The following is a 27,536-nucleotide window of genomic DNA, read 5'->3' on the forward strand; positions in this document are numbered from 1 at the left end:
ATGTTTTAGAGCGTCGAGGGGCGCGTATGTTTTTGTCTGGTTAACGTTTTTAGCTCTGGTACCAGCTGAGATGTTGAAGTAAGTCCGTCTTTTTAAATGGAACCGTATACCTTTTTACAACTGCATTCAACATCTCTTGAGAAGACAATTACAGTGATACAACATTTGTTGATGTTGACGGTGAAACCTGTCATAAAAAATTGAACAAATGACCCAGAACGTGAGAGCACAATGGTCGGTAACAGTATGTCGGTGTAAATACTGCCAAGCAGGCGTCTTGGACCAGGCTGCGTAGGGGTATACCGTTAAGGTAGGCCTGCTCTCCGAGAATAAAGCATTATTTCCCCTTGAATCGATTTACGACCTAGATGCAGGCTCACCTCCGAATGTTGTATATGGTAATACAATCTAGACTAGAGTCTAGCGTATCACAAAGGGCTTAGGAAAAGCATTTCACATTTTTATCTCCTCCCAGATTTGAGCAAGCTGAAACAGAGAAATCAACTGCTGATTCTTATACGCTGCAGAAAGCAACTACTATATCGAATATCTAAACGTTAGAAGGAAGATCTGACTTATCTTTCCCTGTACGTGCCTGTGTGCTTCTTAGAGGTAAAATACGTGCTGTCAGACAACTGTCTCTACCTACACTGATCTAAATTATAACATATGTGATACATTCGTTGAAAGAAACATTTTATTAAAAATACTTTGGTGATCATCTATACACCGCAACATAAATATTGTTCTTAACGAAACGTTGTTTCATACTGAAGGTAAGGGCGTAACGGCAGTGTTACCAGCTACATGCAGTACACGCTGTTGATTTATGTGACATTAAAATACAATTTAGTACACACGTAAATGAAAGAAACAATTTACTAACAATGACTTGGTAACCATCCAATTCACATAACAGAAATTTTGTCGTCCAAAAAGTAACTTTATCCTTTATTTAAGCATGTGTTCCAACTGTTGACCATGAACTGAAAGGCACATTTGCAGTCACCGTTCGAAAGAAAGATGAACAGATGTAATTACAGTGGATGATATGGTGCAGCACATATCGTCTGGCGTAGTTGGGGCTTAGTCATAGATTGTATCTTTGAGTGCTCCCCAAAGGAAGAAATCAAGAGAAGTCAAATCGCGGAACCTCGCAAGCCATTTGACAAGAGAATTTCGTTTTATCCGCCCTCAGGGACTCAGCATTCGTTTGCTGAGTACAGACATGGCGACCGCAGGATTCCTGAGCTGGAGATTGGTAAGTGCGGCCAGTCTCCTGTTACTGTAAGCTCTGGGAATGCTTCAACGACCACTGTATGACGCGGCAGTGGAGGGCTGTGTTCCGCAAGGAATGGTGATCTTGGCTTGACCACCCGGATCGCGAGGATGGTAAAAGCCTCTATAAAAACCTTTCAATCTCAAGGTGTGCTGCACATTGATGAGATGCTTGGCTGTTCAGGTGGGACAGTCATTAGCGGGCAACCTCTGGGGAACCTGTCGCACCTCAGTTGTATAAGGCTTACTCAGGCATGCAGGGCTCTGTCTGAGTAGACCTTTGTTTCCCTAGCTGCTCTTGGGACAGAGATGGAACCCTCGAAATCTTCTTCTTCTCCCAGTGGGAAGGATGTACCGCTTGGGAGTATTCACACACCCTATCCTCCAAACGAATGAGAGAGGCTAGCCCTCCTGGAAATCTGCGTCAGTTGAATTATGGTGACAGGGCTCAAAATGTGTTTTTGGTCATGAAGAGGAAGGAGGGGACATTTGAAAAAGTGTCTTCCTTCTGTTACATAAAGGCTTGGAAGGACTTGCTGGAAGCCTGAAGACTATTAAGCAGCTGCGGAATGGTTCTCTACTGATAGAGACTAACAGGCAAAGCAGGTGGAACTACTTATGAAGACCGAAAAATTGTATGAATATGATGTAACTGTTGAACTGCATAACTCCCTTAACTCTAGCAAGAGTGTGGTTGCATGCCATGACATTATGGACATCGACATAGCTGAACTTAAATAGCAATGGACCTTAAAAGAGACAGTGGATGTAGAGCAAAGGATGCATAGGGATAATGGAGAAATCTAGAAGGCTGCCACCTCCATTGTGACGTTTAATTCTCCAGCGTTGCCTGACCACATCATGGCAGGTATCCTCTGACTTAGGCTGAGGCCTTATGTACCTAACCCTATGCCGTGCTACAAAAGCCAGCGCTTTGGTCACACAGCGCTGAGTTGCGGGAGTGAAGCGATGTCTATCTCCAGCAGTCTGTGTTAACTGCTCTGGGAGTCACCAAGTCTGGAGCTGACACTGCCCTGTTTTTGCAGAGGAGCGAAAAATTCAGGAGCTAAAAGTCAGCAAGCGGATTCCCTAAGTTGAAACCAAAAAGGAATATAAGGTGACGAAACCTTCCGTCTTTACCACTTCTTATGCTTCCATGGTGCATAAACTTGTTCCTAAGGTCGAGGCCTCAACGCAGACGTCGTCCAGTGTACAACCATCCACCACCAGCACCTGTACTTGCATGTGTACATGCCAAGACAAAACGAGTAAGAATAAATCAATCCAAACAGCCGCCACAGAAAAGACCAGAAATAGTTCCGTAGTGGGTGTCAAGAAGGCACACGATAAGCCCACTTTCCCCCTCATCCTGGAAGGGACCGAGTGCAGGGAAAGGTTCAAGTTTTATTACGTTTGGGTCAAAAGCTGTCCTGAGCGCCGTCAGACCTCATTCTTTCACGTCTGACTGATGAAGAGAAGATCATGGAGTTATATGCCTTGGATCCAGGCAGCCCTCCAGTCCCCCTCACTCTACAAGTGCTTCACCTTTGCAGTGCAAAGATAGGGGTAAATTAAAACGACGTCGGTGAAATGGCTCCCATCCTACAGTGGAATTTACAGGGGTTCAGGACGCATGTGGAGGAACTCCGTCTCTTATCTCAGGGTAGACCAATGTGTCTGTGTCTCCAGCAGACTCATCTCCATCAATCCTACAACCCTGAGCTACGAGGCTATGTACACCACAAAAAGGATGACCTGAGTGGAAAGACAGCTAGAGAAGGCCTAGGTATTTTCGTCAGTACCGACTACCACTCCTCGCCTCTCTCACGACTTTGCAAGCAGTTGCTGTATCAGTGCATGTGCATCATCCATTGACAATATGTTCCCTTTACTTGTCCCACATGATACACTTGATGAACAGGCCCTAACCGACCTTATTAGACAGCTCCCCCGCCCCTTCATCCTCTGTGGTGATTTAAATGCACACAATGTACTTTGGGCCTCTGCAACTACCTGCCCCAGGGGTACAGCAATTCAGAGGCTTCTCGTGTCATCATATGCATACTTGCTAAATGCGAGACAAAACACTCACTTCTGCATGGCAACTGGGTCGTTCTCTGCCAGTGATCTCTCGCTTTGCTCTCCAGCTCTTGCTCACACTGCTCAACGGGAAGTGCTCGATGATTTGCATGGAAGTGATCACTTCTCGATCTGGATTTACCTGCCCAATGGGGTGGAACCTGAAAGGAAACTGCCATGATGGGTGCTCAGTAGAGCCGACTGGCCACTTTATAGCCAGTTGGCCAAATCTGATCATTATGCGAATGTCAAGCCATAGGTGGATCGTATTACCAAAATGAGCCACCACACCGCTGCAACATCCATTCCATAGACCATGGGAGAACATAATAGGCAGCCTGTCCCTTGGTGGAGTGCCGAATGCCACTCTAAAATTAGGACCAAGCGTACAGCTCTGCGTAGTTTCAAGTGTCGGCCAACTGCAGAGAATCTTGCAGCCTTTCGGGTGGTGAGGGCAAAATGTCTGCTGGGCGGCCTCATCCAAGATGTGGAGGCGGCCTTGCCTGCGGCTATCGAGCGTACGGGGTGCAGTCGTCTGCAAGTAGTTGCTCACGTCGGCACCAATGATGCCTGTCGCTTGGTTTCTGAGGTGATCCTCAGTTCGTACAGGCAGCTGGCGGATTTGGTGAAGACCGCTGGCCTCGCACGCGGGGTGCAAGCAGAGCTCTCTATTTGCAGCATCGTTCCCAGAGTGGATTGGGGTCCTTTGGTTTGGAGCCGAGTGGAGGGTCTCAACCAGAGGCTTCGTCGACTCTGTGACGGTCGTGGCTGCAGATTTCTAGACTTGCGCTATTGAGTGGGGAATTGTAGGACGCCCCTAGATAGGCCAGGGCTGCACTACACAAAGGAAGCAGCTACTCGGGTAGCAGAGTACTTGTGGGGTGCACATGGGTTTTTTTTAGGCTAGGCAGTAGTGCAAGGTGTCCTGATGAACACTCACCAGTCAGCGTGCAGGCAGGGAAATCAGGATGCGCTCAGTGTAAAGACACTTGAGCTATCAAGATATTAGCAGTAAATTTTCAGAATGTTCGGAATAAAGTTCCTGAATTTACTGCCCTCCAGGAAGCGTGTGGCGCGCAAATTATTCTTGGGACAGAGACCTGGCTGAACCCTGAGATAGGAAGTTCGGAAATATTTAGTGAGGGTTGGAACGTGTATCGGAAAGAAAGACTAGACACCCCAGGCGTTGGTGTCTTCATTGCAGTTGACAAAAATATTGTGCCTACTGAGGTCGAAGTAGAGTGTGATTGTGAAGTTAAATGGACACGTTTAACAGGGCTAGGGGAAATAAAGTTAATTATGGGGTGTTATTACCGGCCACCAGGTTCCACTGTGACAGTTCTAGAATCATTCAAAGGGAGTCTACATTCTGTATCGCAGAAGTATCCGGATCATGCTATATTAGTCAGAGGCGACTTCAACCTACCTAGTATAGACTGGGAAGTCTATGGATTCATTACAGGTGGTACAGACAAGCCGTCGTGTGAATTACTTTTGAACACATTATCCGAAAACTGTCTTGAGCAGCTAAATCGACAGCCAAAGCGTAATGGAAATATTTTAGATCTGGTAGCCACGAACAGACCAGACCTCATCGAAAGTGTCAGTGGTGAGACAGGATTTAGTGATCATGATGTTGTCATTACGACTATGGTTACGAAAGTTAAAAGGTCGGCATGAAGGCTAGGAGAGTATTCTTACAAGAAAGAGCAGATAAGCAGTTGTTAGCATCCCACTTAGTAAATGAATCGACTTCATTTACTTCCGGTACGATGGACGTGGAAGGATTATGGGCTAATTTTAAACACATTGTAAATCACGCATTGGACAAGTATATGCCGAAAAAGTGGGTTACAGACGGAAAAGACCCACCGTGGCTGAACAGCGCAATTCGGAGAATGCTCAGGAAGCAAAGGCAGTTGCACTCGCGGTACAAGAAAGGTCGGGAGAATGAGGACAGGCAAAAGTTACTAGAGATTCGTGCTGCTGTAAAAAGAGCGACGAGCGAAGCATACAACCACTACCACAATCATACCTTACAAAAAGATCTTGCTGAAAACCCAAGAAAATTCTGGTCTTACGTCAAATCGGTAAGCAGGTCGAAGGCTTCCATCCAGTCACTCACTGATCAGCCTGGCCTGGCAATGGAAGACAGCAAAACGAAAGCTGAAATTTTAAATTTAGCATTTGAGAAATCTTTCAAGCAGGAGGATCGTACAAACATACCGGGAAAATAGGCCAATTGTGCTATGTCCACTAACCTAAGCCTACAGAAGAAAAAAAAGGCGGCAAAGACCGTACTTGTCTTTTTATTACTACTGATTATCATTCATTAACATTCATTATTATTTATTATTATTTATTATCATTTATTATTATTTATTATTATTGACCTGCGTCCACTAGAAAATTCCCTCCAGATTCAAATTCCAACATGATAATGGCTGCAAAACCTTACTTTTGTTTATTATTCATTGTCATTCATTATCATTTATTAACATTCATTATCATTTATTGTCATTTATTATCATTCATTATCATTTATTATCATTCATTACCATTTATTATCGTTCATTATCATTTATTATTATAGGCCTACCTTCACTAGAAAATTGCGCCAAATTCAAATTCCAACACGATATTCTCTCGAAAACTGTACTTCTATGTATTATTATTATTTATTTTTTATTCAAGATGTCCGATTTTCTCGATGAGAAAGCCATTCTCTTTACATCCATAACAAAAATCGATCACTAGTTCAAATCCCAACACCATAATTGATCACATGTACGAGCTTTCTCCCTCACTTATCTTTTTTTTCGCTGGTAGCCTATCATAATCGCGTCAAATAATAAACTGCACTTATAGTAACGTAATTCACATCCTTTGATTTTGCAGGGGGGAAGGGACTGAAGACTTTATTTCAAGCAGTACGGTGATCACTTGTTCTCCAACACAGTCAACACACACATCTTTGATATCGCAGTGCAGTCACCACGACGTCTGTGCTCCAACTGAATTAGTTCAAATCCTCGCCACCCCCTGGCCAGCGCGCGGAGACTCTGCCTACGCCTGTCACGTGAGGCGGCCGGCCACTAGCGTGGGGGGCGAGCCCAGCGATCGCTCCCACGTCGTAAACATGTTTTCGCTGGACACGCTGGAACTTGTCGAGTTTGACGTGACAGCTGCCCCTTGTCCGCTCACCACGTGCATTCGTCGCCTCCGCACGTTTCCCGCCATTCTGGAAACATCCCCCAGGCTGTGGCTAAGCCATGTCTCCGCTATATCCTTTCTTTCAGGAGTGCTAGTTCTGCAAGGTTCGCAGGAGAGCTTCTGTAAAGTTTGGAAGGTAGGAGACGAGATACTGGCAGAAGTAAGGCTGTGAGTACCGGGCGTGAGTCGTGCTTCGGTAGCTCAGATGGTAGAGCACTTGCCCGCGAAAGGCAAAGGTCCCGAGTTCGAGTCTTGGTCGGGCACACAGTTTTAATCTGCCAGGAAGTTTCATATCAGCGCACACTCTGCTGCAGAGTGAAAATCTCATTCTGGAGATGTCATGTTGTTGGGTGCCAGGACATGTAGGGATATGGGCAAATGAACAGGCTGATCAGGCAGCCAAGGAGGCCTGCAGAGGACAGAATGCGGCACAGTGACCTATTCCCTTGCAGGCTGTCGTTTCTGCACAACACAGACAGTGCATGCCGTTGTGGGATGAGGTATGGCTGGTGGTGACGGCCAATAAGCTGCGGTTGGCGAAGTTAACAACCTGGCCGTGGCCTTCCTCCAGCCAGTTGCTCAGATGGGATGAAGTGACCCTCACTTGTCTTAGAACTGGGCACTGCCCTCTCACACATAGCTTTTTACAACGGCGAGAGGATCCCCCGTTTTGTGATGCTTGTGGCGTGTACATCTCTATCCGCCATATTTTAACAGATTGCATTTTATATCGTGATGAAAAGGCAGAACCAAATATGGTGGGGATCTGCCCTGTATTTTAATGAGACAAGTGTGATTAAGGTTTTAAAGTTTTGTGATGTGTGTGGACTCTGGCCTAAACTTTTAGGCTGGAGGTTTTAGTGTGTTGTGGACAGGCTGGCTTCTCAATTTTTTATTCTTGTGGTCAGCCTGCCGTGTCCATCTGCTATATTGTTTTAGCTCCTTATACAATTTTCTTCCTGTGTCGTTAATGTTTTACTACTGACGCAATACTTCGTTCCAGGGTTCTGTGCGGGTACGCACATAGTGTTCCAACTTTTGTTACTTGTGTTTTACATACTGTTTTATCTTCCCTTTTTGTGTATTTTGCTCACACTCGTCTCTATCTGTTTTCGCACGGTTGCTAGATACCTTCCTGTCGTGCGCCTGTACAAACATGTCCAAAATTAAGGTCGTCGAGAGCCTGATGCTGTGACAGATGATAGGGATAGAAATTCTGTCGATGCAGGATGCGAATGACACTCGTCTGGCTAATTCCACGTTCCTTGGCAATATGTCTCCTACCATTGTGCAGATTCATTAGCTTCGTAGCCAGAACAACTTCTTCGTGTTTGTAACCTCCCCCTCACTTATCAACCTTAATGACAGTGAAAAATTAAACCATGTGCACCTAATGGAAATTTGGGAAAAGCAATCGTCACCGAAGTTAATTTGTTGGTAAAGAGGGAGGAAAGGGTTACATCTAAATGAAAGGAAAAATGCAAATGAAATTGGTGGAAATTAATTTTGAGAAAAGGGTAAAATTAATAAAGAAAGTAAATGTGCAGTCGTTATGCTAACAATTAATTGGCGTTAATTAGATATTTGAGATTTGGGGAAAATTATGGTCGCCAGTCCTATGGACAACTACTGCAAGTTTCGCAGGAGAGCTTCTGTAAAGTTTGGAAGGTAGGAGACGAGATACTGGCAGAAGTAAAGCTGTGAGTACCGGGCGTGAGTCGTGCGTCGGTAGCTCAATTGGTAGAGCACTTGCCCGCGAAAGGCAAAGGTCCCGAGTTCGAGTCTCGGTCGGGCACACAGTTGTAATCTGCCAGGAAGTTTCATATCAGTGCACACTCCGCTGCAGAGTGAAAATCTCATTCTGGATACTATAATAACTGTTTGAAGGTTGACACATGTTGTGTGGAAACTGAATGTTTGCCGGAAGTAATAAATTTCGCTGCACTCTGACTTAATTTAGCAAAAGAATTAATAAAACTGGAAAATTGAAAGTTAATTTAGTGACTGAAATTAATAGTGAACTTTGTTTCTGAAGCACTACGAAATTCAATAAAATAAGGTTAGTCTTGGGCTACCCCAACAATCATTTCAAAAGCTACTTGAATCTACACAATTTAGAAATAAGGGATTTAACCTTGAACTTGAATTAAATGATTCTGAACAATTAACAATAGTAAAATTTAGTACGTACCAAGCTGAGCTGCAGTCACAGGTAAGCCAAAATATGGTAACAAAACTCGCACTCTTAATTTGTGCTTGTGTAATCTAAATATTGTAGCTAGCTATAAATACTTTAACTGAACTTTGAAATTAAAGCTGTGAAATGGAATGATATTACTTTAATGCTGGCGTTTGAATTTCGACGACACTCGGGTTCATTCCAGAAAAGGAAGGGACCCTGCTTGGTAATGCAATTGGGGCAATGAGCAATAAAGGTTCATGCTGAGTTGCTGAATTTTTGTGATGCAACAGTTTTAAAAGCTGAGGTCTGCTATACAGTTCTAAGACTTTACGTGCTTTTAGTCTTCCTTGTTGGTTGATTGAAGGTTTGCAGTCGTCCATCGGGGAGGGGGCGACAGTCACTCATTGTCAGCCGTCACTGTTGCAGAAGCTGGATGTTGGCGCGCCTTCTTCTCGATACGGTCACCAGGCGAAACGGGCTCTTGATGTGCGCCAGCTAATGCTTCCCGTGCGTGACACCGTATCAGAAACTATCATAGCAAGTCGAGCGCAATTACATGCTGCCAAACCCCGAAAGCGCGGCAACTCGCGGGAGCGTCACACAACACACCTGCTCCACCGCCCTACTCCAGCCAGACTCTCTCTGCCCACACTCCATGCGGCAGAGTTAACACTACCAAAGTTCCTAAACACTATGGTTCTCCACACGACCTATCGATGTAATCGTTCAATAGCATAGTTTTCCCTAGACAAGACCCAGCGTAAAAATACAAATAGTATTTACAAAACAAACCAATTATAAATCGACATAAATGCATAAATACATATATACAAATAGTAAAACAATTACAATATATAAAGACACAGAAATGTCATATCTTCAGGTAACAAAATAAGGAAAAGATTTATAGTACAATAGATGGAAATAGGAGGATATGCATTTCCGGCGTTACATGTTCTCTGTCAGTTGCAGTTTTCTTTCTTGCTCTTTATAGACGTTCAAGCAGTCTGTCTGCACTAGCGTCTTGATAATTGGTGCAACTACCTGGGATCCGTATAGATTTCCCTATACCACTGTACTGTTTTTACGGCATTTCTTTTATGTTCACCATATACACCGAAGCGTCAAAGAAACTGGAATAGGCAAGCGTATTCATACACAGAGATATGTAAAACGGCAGAATATGGCGCTACGGTCGGCAGCGCATATATATGACAAGTATCTAGCGCAGTTCTTAGATCGGTTACTGCTGCTACAATGGTAGGTTATCAAGATTTAAGCGAGTTTGAATGGGTCACAGCATTTCCAAGGTAGCGATGAAGTGGGGATTTTCCTGTACGGCCATTTCACAAGTGTACCGTGAATATCAGGAATCCGATAAAACATCAAATCTCCGATATCGCTGCTGCCAGAAAAGGATCCTGAAAGAAAGGGACCAACGACGACTGATGAGAATCGTTGAACGTGTCAGAAGTGCAACCCTCCGCAAATTGCTGTGGCTTTCAACGCTAGGCCATCAGCAAGTGTCGGCGTGCGAACCATTCAACAAAACATCGATATGGGCTTTCGGGACTGAAGGCCCACTTGTGTGCCCTTGATGACTGCACGACACAAAGCTTTATTCCTCGCGTGGGCCCATTTACACCGATATTGGACTATTGCAGCTCCCAGCTAGACCCTTTACTATTAGGTACGTGAAACATATGGCTGCGTTATCTATCAGCTGTTTTACAGTCTGCTATTTAGCACCAATAGCGTCCGAAATCTTGCAGTTTTGTGCGGGTAAAGTTGGTATACATTTTTTGTCACTGAGCTTATCATAAAAGTTGCTACTCATAACATTCTTCATAACTCCAGCATCAGTTACTAGGACATTGGAAAATCCTTCTATGTTTGCATTCGGAGCTGTGTGTACCAGATCTTTCGTTTTTTCCTTGCCTGTGTCATCACACGATTCATTTCGAATATTCTGATCATCGCTAAACCACAGCATTTTTATTTTGTCGTCTTGTATAAATCACTCACACCATTCCTCTGAAAGTACTGGAAGGCTACGCTGTGCCGTCTTTGGATTGTCGATTCTCCTTGGTTTAGTGAAGGCTGCTGATCTTACTGAATGGTTTTGTCGTGATACCCAGTCCAGATTATTTTGCTGTGACCATTTCGGGTAATTGGTTTTGTTGTGATAGCCCATCTGGATTACTTTGCTGTGACTAGTTCGGGCTGCTGTTTTGCCTACTTCTGTCGTTATTTGTTGGATTCCCATGGGGAGAAGCATTACCTATTTGTCTGTTCTGTTCCCAGGCGCTCCCTCGCTGATTTTGCCAGTTTTGATTACTATTTCCCTGTGGATTCCCATTACCATTTATAACGATATGTTTACGTAATGTGTATACATAAACATATAGTTATAAATGTCCCCGTTCGTAGTCGCTAATTATAACAATATGTTTACTTTTGTGCTGTAACATCTAGCTATAATCAGCGGCTGTTTCTAGTTGGATCGTCTGATCAGTCGAAAGTTGCATTGCAGAGAGTAAATGCCTATTCAAAATATAATTATTTTTGGATAGCTCAACATGAATTTCCTAAGGGACCGTAGTTTACCATGCATTTACCAGTAGAATATGGCGCGGAGAAAATATTTCGCTGCATGCAACTTCCGCCCGATCTCGACGAAAGAATTCGTGACTGGAACTCTCTATTTGGCAGAAACATAAAGAAAATTAAATAACTTCATGAAAGAGTGAGACATAGATTCTATAATAAATAAATAGTCCTTACACCAGTTCCATTTAACTCTGAATTTATGGCAATTAATAGATGAACTTACACTGCAATGAAGGATTTAACATGGATGCCGTTTTGACTGGCACTTCTCTTCTCGTAATGAAAATAATTCCTTTGACGTTTTCACATACACGTCACACAATAAATCTACTGCTATGCAGTATTGCACTTTTAGTCTTGCACTTTTACTTTACACTAAAATAATATTATTTTTAACAATAATAATAATAATACGACGGCAAGACATGCACGTCCGACACAAGTTACAAGAGAAAATGAGTAACTGAGTAACTGTTCATCGAGAATATCTCGTACATCAAAAGAATGCGTAAAAGTGTTCTTCTCCTGTCCATTTTTCGCGCCGCGGTTTTCGAAGTCAGTAACTCAGTGCATCTCTGACGGCGCTTCGACAATAAACGCGTTACGTCACAGGTCGTTCACCTTTTACATTTTCACAACATTATTTGCTAACTTTAGCTGTTGCCGAGCGACTGCTCGATTAGTGAATGATTTAAAATGATAAGGCAGTCACATAATGTTACACATTACAACCTTGTTCATAGCTGTTATCATTCGTCTTCCTCTTACTATACAGGTAGTTTTGTTTCTATGCTGTTTAAAGGTTCGACGTGGTATTGCTCACTGAGTCACTGCTGCCTAGAGGTGGCAAAAAATAACGTAACTGATAGAAATAACCGGTTACTGAGAAGTAACGGTTACTGCGATAACCGTTCCTCTGATTCTGGCAGTTATTTCAATAACTGTTTAGTGTCAACAGTGCCTCGCGCCATCTGTTGACCGAAGATCGTACTGCGCATTTGGAAGGCGTTCTATAGACCATGGGAATAACTGTGAGACTGCGCGCCATCTGTTGATAAGAACTGTGTACTATTTCGTGGGCCTTCGTTACTTTTAGCATAAACAATTAAATAAAGTTAATGTTCGAGCCGTGGCTGATAGGAGCTGCAGTACAGGCATTAACAAGTACGGTCGTTCCCTTAAGCCACCGCCTTACGTGTTAATTTAGCTTGGACGGGTAGTAGAAGGAAAGTTACTTAGGAATTCGAGCGACTATGGAAATAACTGTCAGAGACCGGTATTCTCCTCTGGCAGTTATCGTTATTGGCTGGTAGTTCTAGTTCTCTGGTAGTTATCGGGCTACCGCCACAGATAACCTGGAAGCTGGTAATGGAATAACTGTGTGTCTAGACGTTCCTGACTCGGTGACTCCAGTTAAAGGTCGTAGTTCCAGGTGATATTTCCAGAGAGGATAGTAACTGGAGCGAACAAATATTTTCGTACTGCTACGGAAATAGCCGCTGGCCATCGCGAATGACAAATAACATGTCAGAAAGTATAACATAATAGAGTGGAATATAATAATTATTATCCTCATCATTTGGCAGGAGATTGTCAAAATATGTGAATATATCACAGTAACTGCTAATATTTACAGAATTGGTACACTGACAGAATAAAACACAGTTACGTACTTTTAATAAATTTATCGTACACAGAATACCCGATCTTGACTGTTGCAACCAAGTGCTGTCAAAACTGAAATATAGCAGAATTTTTACCTAAGCTGGTCTATCAGTCTCTGTTACGATATTCATCTACAGAGTAGAAGGAGGGGTCAATGGAAGCGTCTGATTCCACCCGTCTGCTTCGACGTAAAGGTGTTGTGGTGTGTGAATGTCATTACGGCACGGTGTTTATGAGTTGGTTTGTGTGTGTGTGTGTGGGGGGGGGGGGGCTGTCGATCTAGGTTGCAGTGCCGGAATTTGCTGGTGGTAATTAAATTTTTTTTCTAGCTGTGATGTTTTGTGTATTTATGATGTATTGAATGTGATTTAATTTATGTAGGGATGATTGATTTGTGAACTTTTGGGATTGTGGTTTTATTTTTCGCAGTTGTAGGTGTTGGTTTTTTGGCATCAGTAGCTGTGGTGGACCTATATAGGTCACCGGAAATGACAGATTTCCATTTTCATAGTTGTGTGTGTTGATGTTTTAGTATCGTCATCTGAGGTTGACCTATATAGGTCAAGGGAAATGTCTGATTCCAATTTTCGTACTTTTAGTTGTGGGTATTGGTGTTTTGGTATGGTCACCTATAGTTGACCTATATTGTTCAAGGGAAGTGTCCGATTCCTGCAGATTTTTGTTTGTGTAGCAGAATGCTGTAATTTTTTTTTCTTTTTGTTCTTCATTTTGTGTTTTGGGATCATGGTGTGTTTTTTTTACTAGGTTGTCCTCACCCTAAAACCCCCAACTTCCCGCAGTTGTCCCATTGGTTTGATTGTATTTTTGGTGGGAAATGTTATTGTATTATTTATATGTATCTTCGTGTTTGTTGCCATGTGTGTGTAGTGACGTCATAGACACACTTAAAATAGCCATTTCCGGCATATTGATGACGTGTGGAATCAGACACTTCTGTATCAAATAGTCTTTCAAACACACTGTAAACCGCGCCTTATCTGAAACCAAGTTTTTAATGGTTGCTGACTTGCAGGCAGTTTATTGAAAATGCATGTTCCTGAATATTGGACCCCTTTTGGACCAAGGTAAGTAATTTTAGGTCTTTATGTAGATTGCTGTTCCCATTTCTAGTACTGATATTATGTATTAAGCTATTGGTTGGAAATACTTGTAACACATTTCATAAAGGAATAAATATACTAGGAAGCAGTGGTTAGAATACAAAGTTCCTTGAACAGGTTCCTACATGATGTTCTTGAATTGATACCACAAACGATTTTTATTACACGCTTTTACATGCGAAAAACTTTTGCTACGTTTGATAAGTTCCCACAGAATATGCTCCCTTATGAAATAACAGAATGAAAAAATGTGGTATGCCCTTCCCAATTGAATTTATTATCGAGTTGTAGTCCCAGAAATGTAACACTGTCAACCTTTTCGATCTGCATGTCTTCATATGTTATAAACATGCTGTCGCTGGAGAAATCGAGCAGTTTGCAACTCTGACATAAAACTTGGATTACCGTACTCACACTTTCCCCAATAGGACTAGCTTTTACAGCACAGGAGTAAACGAATCTGTCACATTACGTATATTTTTTGTTGTATTATAAGGCTGTACACTTTATTCTATTATGTGAGCAGCACAAGAAATTAAGCTTCGAATTTAACCTACAGTACTCAGTTTACATATTACTTCATACTTAAAAACGCACGTTTTTAACATTTTACTTAAACAGTGCTTTGGCGAAGTTCCGCGTACTTTCTGTCGCAGCTGCGAAGATAATATTTCTAATAGCGACCGATAACCTACAAACATATAATATGAAACACTAATAATCGTTCTAACATCAACTAAAATGTACCTGGAGTTAATAAGCTAAGGTTATGACACGATTCATACATTCCTGCTATTTCACACTACTCGCAGTTATACTGCTAACTAAACTGATGGATTCCAACTATGTCGTTATTTAACTGTCGGAGTTATCGGTATTCGCTAGCGAAAAATAACTTGGCAGTTATTAATAACGGTTAACGATAACGGTTACCAAAGAATAACTGGAACTGTGATAACGGTTACTCCAGAATAACCGTTTGGCCCACCTCTACTGCTGCCAGTGCTGCGCTACCGCCCGCTACGACCGTTTTTACCGTTGCTGTTACTAGATGCCGCTAGTGTGCCACCACTGTTGCCAGGCTGTCCTTCGCATCTTCATGTATCTAACGAATCCAGTACTGACATGAATTGTTCCACGTTAACGTCGTGTACGTTTATGAGTTTCTCGTTAATGTGCACTGGCAATTTGGACTTTAACAACTTAAGCACACCTTTATTTGCCATTGGTCGTCCCAGTACCGAGTTTTATTTAAATAGCACTCAAACTATTTATTGATGTTGCCATGTTTTGGATTGCAGGGCTCCAAATCATAGACTTGTTTCCGTATTCTTTCCTGATTTGATGCGGGCCAGGAGTGATTTAGGAAAGCCTTTTCAGATTCAGCATGTTGTGCATTTCTCGGCTGCGCCCGTTGCCCAAAGTGCTCCCGCACTGTGTGCATATACCAAGACAAACTTTATTTTCTGTTGGTCATTCCACTTTTGTGGTAAGACACCTCTGAAGCTTCTTGTAAATACGAATGGGTGGGGTGGGTACTTTTCAAATAAGAATACCTGGAATTGCCTTTGTTCTACTTGATTTTCTTCAAGTAATATTGAAGATAAATTTGGTCCTGACCCCACCTGATCAAATGAATTGACTGTGCATGGGCTAATTGTTCCTGCTTTCACCCTTCCTCTTTCGTTTCAGGGTGCGTTACCTACATGGCCTATTGTTGGTTCGTATTAAATGTTTCTTATGGCGGCTATTTCTTACAGTAAGTAGCTGACTTGTGTTTTGACTTGTTCCAGTTCATGTATCACACGATTACTAGGGGTACTACACTCGCGTACTGTTTCATGATCTACATTTTGTGCTGCCACACGTAGTTCTGTATTAGGGGAATCATTTATATGCTTTTCCTGTGCCTTCAACCATGTGGAAACATCATTTGCGAGTTCCTGACGCTGTCTTTCAAAACTTTCTTTGGTTTTGTTTTCATGTTTCATAGCTAAAGTTCGGAACCGCTTTGTAAGATGCTGTGTTGAAGGTTCCATACTTGTCTGCTCTATTTTCATTATGTCTACTTTACCCAACAATTGCTTTAATGTCTGCGTTATTCAGCGTATGCTTATTGTAATGCATATGCAGGGTGTTACAAAAAGGTACGGCCAAACTTTCAGGAAACATTCCTCACACACAAATAAAGAAAAGATGTTATGTGGACATGTGTACGGAAACGCTTAATTTCCATGTTAGAGCTCATTTTAGTTTCGTCAGTATGTACTGTACTTCCTCGATTCACCGCCATGATTTCATACGGGATACTCTACCTGTGCTGCTAGAACATGTGCCTTTACAAGTACGACACAACATGTGGTTCGTGCACGATGGAGCTCCTGCACGTTTCAGTCGAAGTGTTTGTACGCTTCTCAACAACACATTCGGTGACTGATGGATTGGTAGAGGCGGACCAATTCCATGGCCTCCACGCTCTCCTGACCTCAACCCTCTTGACTTTCATTTATGGGGGCATTTGAAAGTTCTTGTCTATGCAACCCCGGTACCAAATGTAGAGACTCTTCGTGCTCGTATTGTGGATGGCTGTGATACAATACGCCATTCTCCAGGGCTGCATCAGCGCATCAGGGATTCCATGCGACGGGGGTTGGATGCATGTATCCTCGCTAACGGAGGACATTTTGAACATTTCCTGTAACAAAGTGTTTGAAGTCACGCTGGTACGTTCTGTTGCTGTGTGTTTCCATTCGATGATTAATGTGATTTGAAGAGAAGTAATAAAATGAACTCTAACTTGGAAAGTAAGCGTTTCCTGACACATGTCCACATAACATATTTTCTTTCTTTGTGTGTGAGGAAAGTTTCCTGAAAGTTTGGCCGTACCTTTTTGTAACACCCTGTATGTCAGTACTAATTGCTGTGAAATTTGGGGTGATTTGTTCCGACTGTCCTTTTGAGTCGCGGAGAAATGTGGCTCCTTATTTGTTCAGATGGTTCTTTTGTTACTTTCTCAAAATTCTGTTTTATTCGGACTTCTGTTTTATTGTCAAGATTCTGTGCCATAAGCGCGAAATTGTTTTTTATCGTATTTTCTATTTTTTGAAATAACGAAATCAAAGAATCTGGAGCTACAGACGGTTGTTACGGAACTGTTTCTATAGGATCTGCATGAGTTTCTGCCTCGATCTCAATGGTAGCCGCGCCTGCAATTCCGGCGTCCGGTGTGCTGTCAATCTGTCAGCCAGCAATTTCTCCAATATTTTGCCAAATACGTCCAACAAGCAAATCGGCCTGTAAGATTTCACTTCTGCAGGGTCCTTGTCTGGTCCTTTCTTTATAATAACTACGTTCGCCATTTTCCATTTCTTCGGGAATCTCCTCTGTCTGAGGCATTCGTTATATAGATGTGTTAGTGGCGCAATCAGCTGAGGCGCCAGAAACTGCACTACCTCCGCCACAATACCGTCTGGCCCAGGTGCTTTTCCTTTTTTCAGTGATCTTATATGGGTTGCCACCTCCTCCTCTGAGAAGGGGTAGACAGCCGTTTCATTAACGTATTCTTCTTGATCTTCGTCTCTAAGTTGCTTCTGCCCCTCCGTCTCCCCATCCGCATTATCGTCAGGCAACAGGGACCGGAGGAGGACACCCGCAGTCTCCTGCCAGGACTCCGTCATCCCGTCCCCGTACCTGACTGTTGATAGCTCCAGAGGAGAGCGGATTTTTTCCCTTACCAATTTGTATGGAAGCCCCCATGGGTCAGTGACTAGCTGGTTAAGCACAAAATTTTCCCAGCTTCTCATCCTGACTTCGCGCAGTTCCTTTTGGAACTTCCGCTTTTCCTCTCTATATAGCATCTGCCACCTTTGTCGTTCCTGCCAGACGACACTGCGCTGGTAGTGCTTCCTCAGCCTTCTGACAGATTGACGCAGTTCTCCCAGTTCAGCAGTCCATGGTGACGGAGAGGCCGCCATGGCCCTTCTCATTGTAGGTACGGCTGCCCTAGAACTTAGAACTAATTAAACCTAACTAACCTAAGGACATCACACACATCCATGCCCGAGGCAGGAGTCGAACCTGCGACCGTAGCGGTCTCGCAGTTCCAGACTGCAGCGCCAAGAACCGCACGGCCACTTCGGCCGGCTACGAAAACGTACGTGACGGGTATATATGTGACCACTTCAACGGTAGACACCTGTCAAAAACAAGCCAAAAATATAAACTACAAGATTTGCCAGTTACTCGTATTGCGTCTGTTTGGTGAGGACGGTCAAACGAGAGTGATTAAAGGGAAGGAGCTTCTTCCTTGAACAAACTTCTACTGTTCAACAACTGACAGTTTTTTCATATATCGATACCTACCTTTTCATTATCACAGATATATCCATTACGAATTTCCTACATGTATACATAACCATTAAAATATATTTGATACCTTTATTTACTCATGAATATTGCCTCACATCTACGAGATGTTTATGCCATAAATCGTACAAACCATTTATACACTGAAGATGCAAAGAAACTGGTACACCTGCCTAATATAGTGCAGGGCCCCCGCGAGCACGCAGAAGTGCCACAACACGACGTGGCATGGACTGACTAATGTCTGAAGGAGTACTAGAGGGAATTGACACCATGAATCCTGCAGGGCCGCCCATAAATCCGTAAGAATACGAGGGGATGGAGATCTCTTCGGAACAGCACGTTGCAAGATACCCCAGATATGCTCAACAATGTTCATGTCTGAGGAGTTTGGTGGGTAGCTGAAGTGTTTAAACTCAGAAGATTGCCTCTGGAGTCACTCTGTAGCAATTCTGGACGTCTGGAGTGTCGCATTGTCCTGCTGGAATTGCCCAAGCTCGTCGGAATGCACAATGGATGCAAAAGATCAGACACGATGCTTACGTACGAGTCACCTGTCAGGGTCGTATCTAGAAATGTCTGGGGCCCCATATCACTCACACTGCACGCGCCCTACACTATTATAGAGCTTCCAACAGCTTGAACAGTCCCTTGCCGACGTGCAGGATCCATTGATTCATGAGGTTGTACCCATACCCGTACACACCCAACTACTAGATGCAATTTGAAACGAGAGTCGTCCGACCAGACAACACGTTTCCAGTCATCAACAGTCCAATGTCGGTGTTGAAGGGGCCAGGCGAGGCATAAAGCTTTGTGTCATGCAGTCATCCAGGGTACACGTGTGGGGGCCTTCGGTCCCGAAAGCCCATACCGATGATGTTTCGTTGAAAGGTTCGCATGCTGACACTTGTTGAAGGCCCTGCATTGAAATCTGCAGCAATATGCGGTAGGGTTGCGTTTCTGTCACGTTGAACTGTTCTCTTCAGTCGTCGTTGGTCCCGTCCTTGCAGGATCCTTTTCCGGCCGCAGCGATGTCAGAGATTTGATGTTTTACCAGATTCCTGATATTCACGGTACACTCGTGGAACGGTCGTTCGGGAAAATCCCCACTTCATCGCTACCTCACAGATGCTGTGTCGCACCGCTCGTGCGCAAACTACAACAACACTTTCAAACTGACTTAAATTTGATAACCTGCCATTATAGCAACAGTAACAGATCAACAACTGCGCCAGACGTTTGTCTTATATAGGCGTTGCCGACCGGAACACCATATTCTACCTGTTTACATATCTCTGTATTTGAATACGCATGGCTACACCAGTTTCTTTGGCACTTCAGTGTAATAACACGCCTGTATGTGAATGTATTCCGCACTGTTTCATGGAGCTCTAGGATGACTGACTCCACAATTACTCAGTAATACTTCTCTCTCGAAGCCCTTAAATGACTGGCATGATTTCATTCGTGTGAGCAGTATTCCCTATTCTGGGCCATGCTATTGACAGCAATAACCATTCTATGATTTTTTTAGGGCCACCATAGCATTTTTAGTGCAGAGGTCTACTGATCATTCTCTTCTGCTGGATATCGATGCCTTTACCTTCGCTATGTACAGTTTCTAATGTAGGTCAAATAATATTCAAATATTTCATTTCCATCTTCAGTGTTGTTTAGCCTGTGTGAATTAGTTATACGTAATATTTCAGCATATGCTCGTATTTCTTTTAGGAAATACGTTCTAGGATTCGAAATTTTTAAGAATGTCAGACCCACTAAACCAGGCGTTCATTCAAACTCCTTCTCTGCAACATGTATTAAATGCCCTGTTAAGCATATAGGATGCTTTTCCAACAAACACTGTTAATACATCGTAACTCCTAATGATCTATGTATTTTACTAGCTCTGTGATGGCTAATGTAATCGGTAGCAGTATATCCTTCTTTTTCTCCTCCTCTTCCACCTTCATTCTTGTGTGAGACAGTTAAAGACTTCCAGTTACTGGCTAAACGTCACTGAGAGAAAATGACCTCACTCCAACTGTCCTAATTATAACAGTCATAAATTACGACGAATAGCCTTACGTGCCTTGAAGACTGCATTTTGTTGAGGTGCTACTGCGTACTAAACTAACTTCAAGATAGTGCACAACTTCTGTACATGTGAATGCATGGAATTTTTTTTTCATTTATAAAAAACTCATTCAGTCTTTTCAATCTCTGCACTTTATATATTGATTAACATTAGAATAGTTGTAATGCTTTCTTCCTATGCATATCTTTCCTCAACATTTAAACAAGGTATTTTTTATATCCTCTAATGATTTTTCAATTTTGTGGACGTTTACAGTTACCGTTTTGAGGACCTCCCGATGTCTGAATTTCTGTTGTATTACGTTTAAGAGTTGCAGTGATATTTTCAATAGAGGTATTAAGACTTTCGACTTTCTATTGAGATGAAGATGGATGCTTTACCCAAGCATCAAACTCTCGGAATTAGTACATGACATCATTGCAAACTTATCCATAGCAAACAATGTACTGACGTAGCTACGTGCTGGAACAGAATCTTTTAAACAGAAACTCCTGGACGTTTTTTCTGTATCAACTTTCATGTGATGGCCAGAGCACGTATATTTCCAGACGTCATCCTGATTTTCATCTGCAACTTCGTCAAATATGAATACACTGTTTGGCTTTACTTTTCCAGGTAATGGAACATCGCTGCTTTCTCTGAAAGCTTAATGTGGTACACTATCAGTGCCATTTAGAATCTCCTGCAACAGTTGATACTTGGATGAAATAATGTTTTTGAAAATATATGTACATGCTCCAAGCAGACCCCCATAGGATGTGTTAACATTGGTTGAACAATATTAGTCTTCACACAGTCGGAAGGCTCAATAATCAAAGCACATATGTTATCATGAAGCAGTGATCCATTTTTCATCTTTTTGGTATCAGCGTCATTGCAGGACCAGTGAGTTACTGCGAAGTCCTTGTGACAAGGATGTTTCATCCACTCAGCTACGGTGATGACTACAGGTTGACACTAGCATACTGTGGATTTTATACAGAAAGAAAACAGATATCACTCTTACACTTTTATTCCTTTATAAATTCTTACATATGCAAGGATAAATATACATGCTTAAATAGGCTTGTAGTAGGGTTCCCACATCAGGCATGGTTGGTTATACATATTCCTATGTACCGATGCACGGCATGCATCATACTGTTGTGCGGTGATTTCTTCGAACAGATTAGGATTGTGGTGCTCCAACTCAGATTGGTCCACATTTTCTCGTAGAATCTGTACATGTATGACTGTAAGCTTCGCTGCCGGTCTGTAGTATGCTGAATTGTGCTGTACTACTTTTTGTTATAAATTGTAATCATGCATGGGAACTCTCCTGAGCCAGTTGTATAGTCACCTAGTATCACTAAGGAAGCTTGGCCAATGCCATTAAACATAGGGGTAGTCTCCATTGAAGTTCCTGATAGCCAAATCCAGTCATTTATACGTAGATATTTCGACTTTGGTGTCACTGTGTCGAGGATTTTCGAAAGCCAGCACTAGGTAGAACCCACAGTCCGAGGTCATCCTTACACTAAAACATTTGCTATCACTGATGTTTAAACTTCATGTTGTACTATATAACATAATTCTAAAATCTGATGGCTGTCGTGATTGCTTTCCCTGTCCTGCAGGAAAATGAAGAAATGTGTTAGATACACATGTACGGTCACATACTTCCAATAACTACCACTACTAATATTTACTTTCCACTTGCCTTGAGGAGGAGGTGAGATAAGATGTGCAGCTTATTATGTTCATCTTGCAAGTGTTCTTATTCGACTGATACAGAGCTATTTTAAACTGTCGTTAATGTACAGACTATTTAAAAGAGAATGACCTAGTTTTGGATGGGAATAATTACGAAACATGGGATGTGCCTTCAAGGAAATGTGTGTTGTTTGAGTGGACGTGGCCCAGAGCTTCAGAAAATCGCCATCAGATGCCAGTCAATGCGTCTTCTCAATTTGCAGTTAGTCAGAAGTAAGAATGCGTTTTGTTTGCTGCAATTTGCAAAGAGTGAGTCAGCAATTTCGGTCCAGCGTAGTTTTCATCAGCATTTTGGCATTGCGCCCAAAAACATTCGTCATTGGTGTCAGCAATTTGAAGAGACTGGATGCTTGCGCAAAGACAGAGTCTAGGTCGACTCTGCACTTCTGTTGACACAGTGGAAAGAATTCAGCAAACATATGAGTGGAGTCCATTAAATTCTACTTACCATGCAAATACAGAACTGACAGTACCTCATACGATTGTCTGGTGAAAGTTGAGGTATCGTTTGGCCTATAAACCATAGAGACTACAATTAGTGGAAATTGTCGGGTTGGTGATAAAAGGAAACGAGATGATATCAGCAATGCTTTGCTAGAGGACATAGAAGATGAGAAATTTTTGCCACGGTTAATTTACAGTGATAAAGGAACATTACATTTTATGGTGAAGTAAATCGATTAAATCGATATAATGTGCACATATGGAGACTCCAGAACCCTTAGGACATTATTGAGTGCGAAAGAGACTCTCCTAAAGTGAACGTTTTTTTGCTCCATTTCTAATGGTAAAGAGTATGGCCCCCATCCTTTTTTTGTTTTTTTTTTTTTTTTGAGAAAACACAGTGGCTGGAATGAGCTATCTTCAGATGATGCAGAAATAGCTGTGATGGCATTTTCCAACAGATTGGAACTCCCTCCAACTGGCACAACAATATACGAGGGTTGGAACTTAAATATTGGCAACTATTTATTCACAACCGATACTAAAGACTTACATGTTTGCACCTGCTATTGTCGTTCAAAGTAGTCACCTTCGTTGTGTAGAACCCGTTGCCAGCTATGTGGAAGGCAGAGCCTGTTCTGTTGATGGTGCGAATGGAGCAGTCTACTGCCTGTCGAATCTGTGGAACAGTTCTGAAGCGAATGCGAATGCCACGAAGTGGTGCCTTCATCTTCGAAATCAAATCAAAGTAACAAGGACGTAAGTCCGGGGAGCATGGTGGATTGTGCAGTTCTTCCCAGTCCAATCGACCCAACAGAACAGCTACAGCTTGCGCTGTAGACGTCCGCGCATGTCGCGCCACTGTTCTGTACGGCAATGCCGATTCCCCGCACACCTCTTGAAGACCTTGATGACACTGTCGTGCTGCACGACCTCTAGCATATTCAGTCTTGATCCAACTCCGTTGTTCCTGTTTCGAAAACATAGTGACACCGTTACGTTAAACCGCTCGCTCATAAGTGACTGTGTTTCCTTCGACTGTGCGCACGCCGGTAACGTGGGACGGGTGAGTCCATTTGCTCGGAGGTAAGGTAGATATGTCAACAACGTGTGCTATCAGCGACACAGCAGTGTTTCCACTATTTAAGTTTAACCTACGTACATAAGTTTCTCAGTGACGCTCTGCCTCAACGCTGGATAAGGCGCATAGGACCTTGAGTCGCAGCCCTGCATTCTTAGCCGCCCAAGATCGCCAGACATGACCCCACGCGATCTTTTCTTGTGGAGATATGTCCGCCAGCTTAGCTGCGTTGTAACGTGTTTGCCTACCATGCAGCAGTCCCGGATTCGATTCCAGGCCGGACTGGAGATTTTCTCCTCTCGTGGACTGAGTGTTGTGTTGTCCTCATCATTATCTCGTCAGCACCGACACGAAAGTCGCCCAGTGTCGCGTCACCTGAAATAAGACTTGCAACTCGGCGGCTGAACTTCCCCGGATGGGGCCTTCCGGTCGTCAATGCCACACGATCATTTCATTTTTTTTTAGGGAGTGAGGGGTGGACGGATATGCGTAGAAAAGTGTGTTCATCTCCCCTGTGAGTCGTGACGTAGGAGAAGTGAAGAACAGAATAACAGCTGCCATAACTTCTGCAAAAGCAGATACGTTGTGTAAAGTTTACGACGAATTTAGCTCTCGTCTAGAGGTTGTTTGTGCCGCTGGTGGTGGACACTTACAGCATTTGTTATAGCATAGTTAAAACTTTAAAAATGTTGTGCTTATTTTACAATTTATCTCATATTTGTAATATATTGTTATCAATAAAAATGGAGTTTTGAAATTAGGTCATTCTTTTAAAAAAAACCTCTCTGTATAGCACTCGTAGCAGCGTATGCAGGATTCAAAACACGAAGAAAAACTATATGTATATCACCTTTGGTTTCAGATATATATACAGGGTGACCAAAGCTACGCAGACAAGCTCCTAGAGGGATCAGAACTGCCTTGAGGAACAAAATGAAGGTAGCAACCTGTCTCTGGAAACGTGATCCAGTGACACTGCAGAGCGTCTAAGTTACAGTCGCTGGCACCTATCGCTTTGTATGCGAACAGACAGCATGCAAGTTGAGACTTTTCGTTTTTGATATTTATTGGTTACGACTGATTGCCGCACTCACTATTGTAGCAGCTATTTGGTGCACAGACAGCCCTTGTCTACTATGAGTGGAATGCTCTATTGCCATGGTGTTGAGACCTTTCGTTTTTCATATTTATTGATTACGACTGATTGCCGCACTCACTACTGTAGCAGCTATTTGGTGGACAGACAGCCCTTGTCTATTATGAGTGGAATGCTCTATTGCCATGGTGTTGAGACCTTTCGTTTTTCATATTTATTGATTACGACTGATTGCCGCACTCACTACTGTAGCAGCTATTTGGTGCACAGACAGCCCTTGTCTACTATGAGTGGAATGCTCTATTGCCATGGTGTTGAGACCTTTCGTTTTTCATATTTATTGGTTACGACTGATTGCCGCACTCACTACTGTAGCAGCTATTTGGTGGACAGACAGCCCTTGTCTATTATGAGTGGAATGCTCTATTGCCATGGTGGCTGACAGCGTTGGACATGGGCTTCTATCTGCGGTGTACTGTCTCTCGGAATCCTCTATCCAATTTCCAATGTTTTGCGGCATAGTGTACAGGGTGTAACAGGAAGAGAACGACAGCGTCGAAATTACTGGGGCGAATGTCGGCCTCCACGGTCTAACATTCTGCGTGGTGTCTGTCTGTTCTAAGACGTGTCTCCCTACCACTTTCGCGCAACGACGCTTAGCGTGTTTTTTAGGGAATTGACTAGTTTGAACCTGGGACCTGTTGCTGGTAAGGAGACGCCAGACCACACATGACATGTAGAGTTCAGAAGAGTTCAGTGAGACTAGCGATGATATAACCAAATACTTAATGATTTCAGCATCAGCTCCACTGCACTCCCTGTAAAAGAATATTAATACTAGCTAAATTTAGTGGAAGGGGTTCAAGGCTTTCCTATATTTAGTTAGCTGGTAAAATAACGTCGAAAAAGCAGTTAAGTTTACCATTGGAAATTTTATTCTACTCACAAAACATTGTTTATAAATTGCACTATTGATAAAAGGAAATGTTTTAATACAGGATGGTAAAAACCAACTGCGTTCAACAGAACTGTGAACGAATATTCCCTGAATGGGTTTCCAAGTTCTACAATGGGTCGAAGGATGACCTATGCCATATCACATCTATAATCTAGGTTTAAATTAAGTTTCACTAAAGAGAAAACTATCAAAATGGTCTACAGTGACCCTCAATTATCTTTAATTACTTATCTAACTTGTCGTAAATTACAGTGGCTGATGTGGCTTCTCAATAACTATATAACAGAAAAATCATCGTGTTTCAGATTTTTACTTCAAGTGGCAAATGTGAACACCATGAGCTTTAATTGACGATCGACACTAGTATTACGCAAAAAGGGGGTGTAACAGATGAGACTTCTGCAGTTCTGAGTGAAGCTTTATGCATGGGCGGGGGGGTGGTCCTGACGTAACAGAGACGCGAAAAAGTCGCATGCTAAAACGTGCGGCTGGGGTGGCCCTTTTAGTGTTATCGTAAGATCTATACTGTTCTTCTGGAGGGCTCTAGCTTTTGACATGGGCTTGGGGGTGGTCCTAGCGGTTATCTGGCGACGTGGGTGTCCGTCCCTTATCGTAGGGCCTTCTAGCTTAACACGGTTCTGCTCTCGGCTTCTGTTCTCGATTCTCCCCTCGGAACTGCGTCTGTCTCACGGTGGGAAGGTATGACATGCATTTAGGCATTCTTGTGTTAGTCTGTGGTATTCCATTTGCTCACTCGTTACTCGTATTACTTTGGTTAATTTAATGTCACGATTTATTCGGAGCTATGTGACATACTACTGGATTTGCTTATCATGTCAGGGTTTTCATGGAAGGTGTTGGATTTGCCTGACACCTTACAACGGCAACCTTCCCTGTCTTGTCAGTATGTGGGTGTTACGTTGACGAGTTGCGCAACGGATTGATCTGACAAGTACCCTTTGGCTCCTGCAAGAAGCAATTTCCACCACACAATACTACAGAAATCAGACAGACGCTCCTAACGTACCAAAAATGCCTGAAAAACTTTCAGCAATAAATATCTTCTGAAGTCGTCCGCTGTAAGGAAAAGACACAGAAATATTCTATTTTCTTACGTAACTAGTGGGATACTTGGGTACTGGAGTATTGCTAGTTAGTTTGAGAAAAACATTAAACGAACGGAAAATATTATTTATTACAAAATCTGAGAAAATCAAGTGAATATTTTATTTATAAACTGATGCACAAATTACCAGGTTCTTTTCGGAACAGGAGGTTACCTCTTATGGATATGAATTCTGTCAATGAAATTTATATACAAAGTGTGGGAAGCTCTTTTATCCCTTATCTTTAAGAATGTTATTTACTCAGCAGAATGGCTGAGAGCCGCGCCTACTCAATTTGAATAATTATCCGATCGAATTTTTCTACGTACGGTCGAAGCTGTCGCGTGTGAAATGTAATGGAATGACGTGAATGAAGTACGTTAGCCGGCCGCGGTGGTCTAGCGGTTCTAGGCGCTCAGTCCGGAACCGCGCGGCTGCTGCGGTCGCAGGTTCGAATCCTGCCTCGGGCATGGATGTGTGTGATGTCC

Source organism: Schistocerca cancellata, chromosome 8 (assembly GCF_023864275.1).
Source record: "Schistocerca cancellata isolate TAMUIC-IGC-003103 chromosome 8, iqSchCanc2.1, whole genome shotgun sequence".
Taxonomy (NCBI): Eukaryota; Metazoa; Arthropoda; class Insecta; order Orthoptera; family Acrididae; genus Schistocerca; species Schistocerca cancellata.